The sequence below is a fragment of the Nylanderia fulva genome, unplaced genomic scaffold (assembly GCF_048542155.1).
Source record: "Nylanderia fulva isolate GAGA-0341 unplaced genomic scaffold, ASM4854215v1 Scaffold1338, whole genome shotgun sequence".
Classification (NCBI taxonomy): domain Eukaryota; kingdom Metazoa; phylum Arthropoda; class Insecta; order Hymenoptera; family Formicidae; genus Nylanderia; species Nylanderia fulva.
In genome coordinates this window covers 13126-17226 of record NW_028189557.1, presented here as the reverse complement: position 1 = coordinate 17226, position 4101 = coordinate 13126, and the positions used below count along the sequence as shown (strand labels likewise).

General features: G+C 35.8%; 1 pseudogene; it reads right to left on the bottom strand.

The window, feature by feature from the left end:
• Window positions 1-414: 414 nt before the first annotated feature.
• On the bottom strand, window positions 415-3096 carry LOC146724411 (active breakpoint cluster region-related protein-like; annotated as a pseudogene).
• Between the last annotated feature and the right edge of the window lie 1005 nt (window positions 3097-4101).

Genomic DNA, 4101 nt, shown 5'->3' with positions numbered 1-4101 from the left:
TTTTTAAAAGGAAAAAACTCTTAATTTTTCTAAAAAATTTTAAAAAATAACAAAATAAAAAAAAAGTATACTTTTGAAAAAAATAAAGAAAATCAAGATAATCTAATGCAAAAAATAAAAATTTTAATTTTTTTAAAAAAAGTGCATTTTCTATAAGAATATACAAATTATTTTATAAAACTCTTACGACAAGTAATTATTTTAAATTTTGTCTAAAAAAATTTATGTTTTATTTTTAACGATAAATTTGAAAAAAATAAAAAAAAGAAATATTATATTTTTGAAATTTGCAAGTAGATTAAAAGTTAAACTAGGCTTTTTTAGACATCGTCAGGGTCTTTAGACATCTGTTTTGTAAAAACAAAAAATTTGCTGCTTTTTCTGATTTTTCCCAATTTCAAATTAAAAGGGACGTTAACCCAAAATTTTGGTTTCAAAGAACCGAAAGGTTTGTCGACTAGAGCGATTGTTTGTTTGTTGTTGCAAGAACTCGGAAACAATAGGAATCCCAGCTTGCGCCATCACGTCGCCCATCCCAGCGGCGAGCGGATCGCGACTTTGGCATCGCTAGGGAAAACGGGTACCGGGTCGTAGAAACGTGGGCCCAAAAACACTGTGGCCAAGTTGTGCGGGACTTTTGTTTGCCCCTGTGTTTTTTCAGGAGGAGAGCGTAGTAGAAAACGATCACCGTTTTATTGACAGCAGGTAGCCCGTCGAAACGGGGGTTTAAAGCAGCGCCTCGTGCAGACACCGTTTGGAAGGTTTCCCCAAAAAACGCCGGTAAAGAGCGTGGTGAAGAGCGTTTCCCGGCTTTTTCCGCAGGTACAACTTTAGCACCCCGTCACCGAATGCACATCGCCCTAAATTTTCAAGATAAGTATAATCGAAAAATATTCCTTGGGAAAGTATTGGAAAACGTATTTTTTAAAGCAGGTTCCCGCTTCATCGAGTTGCTCTCAAACGACTTGCGTAGCCTGTAGTCGGAGGAACCAGAAACGCGATACAAGTCCCTCGCCACACCTGTTTTTTACTTCCCCAGCATGCCGTTATGATGAAAGGCAGTCGGCTTTTCTGTCTGCGAAAAAAAAATTATTTTTTTAAAAAATTTTTCAAATTTATATATATAAAAAATTAAATTAAGAGAATATTTAGTAATTTTATTTTTTGAAAAAAGAAATAAAAACAGTTTTCTTCTGTTTTTTTTTATACGATTTGATTTGAATTTTAAATTAATTTCTCGAACTTGAGATTTAATCTTTTTAATTCAATAAAATCGGCGTATTGACACTTTTGGATCTTGGCCCCCAAAAAAACTTTCGGGTTTGGCCCAAGGCCTCGCCCCAGAGGACCCACTGGGAACAAAAAAATAGCCCTAAATTTTAAGAAGGGGGCCCCAAACAAGATCCTCCACTGATCAGATTGCAGCCAAGATTTCTCAATCTGAAGCACTGGCCCCGTAAAAACGAGCGTTACCGCATCCCGACAACAAGATTCTAACATTTACTTCCTTCCAATTTACTACAAAAATCTCCGCATTTAAACAAAAAGAAAAATTTTATAAAATCATATAAAAAATTTTAATTTTAAAAATTTTGCTATCTATATTTTTTGAAGATTACAGATTAAGAATACAAAAACTCGTATAAAAAAAGGAGAAAATCTTCCCCCAAAACGGAGCTTGACCCTTTTGGGGAGCGATTTGTGCTCTTTAAAGTAGTGTCCATGCTGTCGATTCCACGAGATAAAAGTCATCACTTGTTTTAAAAATGGCGGAGTTAGACCAAGCAGTGTTAGATGAAGATCACCTAGCAGAAGCTTTCGTCGCGTCCAGATCTCAACAAATAGCTGCCATATCCTTTTGCAGAAAACGTCCGACAAGCGGTGCCCCAACTTGAAATTTCGTACATCGACAATGGTAGCTGTCCTGGTGGCTGTCCGCCCTGGAAAATACAAATTAATAATGTAATTTTCCCTTATTTTAATTTAAAAATATATAGATTTTAATATAATAGCTAACAAATGTAAATAGAATAATTGCATAAACTATATATAATAATGTATTTATAGTTATTAATGAGATTCAAGACCTGCTGCAATGCATCCACCGCCTCCACCCATTGGGAAACGCTAAAATTAAATGGACAAAAAGAAGGTATAGGAATTCTGCACTGGGTTTTTGTTGGCCTTTATGCGCGACACGTAGAACCAAGTTCGGCGAAGCAAATTACCAACTGCGCCTCGAGTTCAGCGGGGTTTTTCCGATTCTTCTCCGAGCCTCTTCCACCTAGTCGAATTCGCTTTTTCGTCGTTCCGTTCCTCCCACAGTATCTGATCGCGTACGTACACGCTTGAGACCTATTTTGATAGTTGTTAAAATTTAAATTTAAGATAGGAAAATAAGATACATTTAACTGGGCATTAGGCAAATCAAATACTCGTTCGGTTTCTTTGTTTTATACTTTTAGTAAAAAGATATATTGACAACATGAACAACAAATGAATCATTACTATTATTACTCGTATTTTGATAACAAGAGATATAAAATGGATGTGTGACGATCAATCTGATAACATGTTGTTGATGTCAATTTTAGTAAAAATATTACATATATAAGAAGTAATTCTAGCATTAATTTTATTGCGGATTTTTAAGCGGCACCTCAAAGCTACAACATAGCGGGGCTGGCTTCGCGTGGCTCTACGCCGTCCTCCGTAAACGGGCGTTTCCGCGACGGGGACAAACCTTTTAATTCGAAGGGAAATTTTTATCTCTCCCGGGATGTTTTATATTCGCAAGGCGATTCCCGTGGGTTAAAGGGGAAAAATTTTTTGTTCAGCTTTCTGGACCATCCGAGAGTTCGACTAAAAACGAATTTTTCACCAATTTTCTTTGGCTCGTCGGGGCCCTCAAAAAAAAAGAACAAAAAAATCAGATATAAGGAAAAAATTTAAATATTTTAAAAAAAAGGGTTTTAAAATACACCCGTATTACATGAATTTTTCTCCCGGGAAACAGGGACTTGCTAAATAATATTAAAACTCTCTAAGAAATTCTGGTCATAGCCGAGCTTCTGCCAGAGGTGCTTTGATCCGCATGTTTAAACGGGGGGTAGCTTAAAAAAGATCCTGGAAGTATTAAAGGGGGAAATTATCGCAAAAAAAATGAGAGATAAGAAAAAATAGGGGTTATGGGGGCATTTATAAAAAAATCAAAGAGTCATAGTAGTTTATCTTTTTAGCTTTTTTCTCAGTAATATTGTTGAAAAAAAATCGCTTTTTGGTTGCAATGAAAAGAAAAGGGAAATTTTAAAAAGGGAAAAATTGTTATATTTAATGAAAAACAAAAGAATTTTTTTTGCACTCGAGAAACGGCAAAGGTTAACCGATTTTTTAACGAAAAACCCGGATTTTTGGGGAAAACCCTTTAGTCTTATGTCTTAGTAATCTCTCCAAATTGAGGGGAATTGGGTTTAAAACCCATCGTCGCACGGTTTCGTTGCCCGACCATAATTTGTGTAAAAAGCACCATATAATCTAAAATTGGGGGGCCATAACCAAAAGTAAAACAAAATTACGTTAAACGATTATTAAAAATTAATTTTATTCACTCAAAGCAGATCATAAAATTTATTATCCCTTTAAAAAATTGTTTTTCTATATTGGGTTTTTTAACTGTCCCATTTCTCTGTTTCTTTCGAGCCCGTCCAAAAACGTTGATCCCCAGGGGGGTAGTTTTGAACCCTTGGGAAAAACTTTGGTTAAAAATTTCCTTTCCTGAGAGGGATGGTTGAGGTCTTAAAAGTTGCCCAAAATACTTTATATACTGTAAACAAAGACAAATAGTAAAAACCCCATTTTATTAAAATGAGCTTTTGTAAATTTCGAATTGCAAAATATTTAAATACTGGTAACATCACGGGTTTTAAAACACTCCACAAAACAGCTTCGTTTCTTTTACCAATTTCACGAACCCGGACCATCGATGTTTATGTCCTCGCGACCTGCTCTTTTTCCTGTTTTACGCGGGGGCCGTCGGGTCGGGTTCCAGGCACCCCCCCAAAAAATCAATGGTTCAGCGTAAACTGCTCCCGGGTTTTCGTT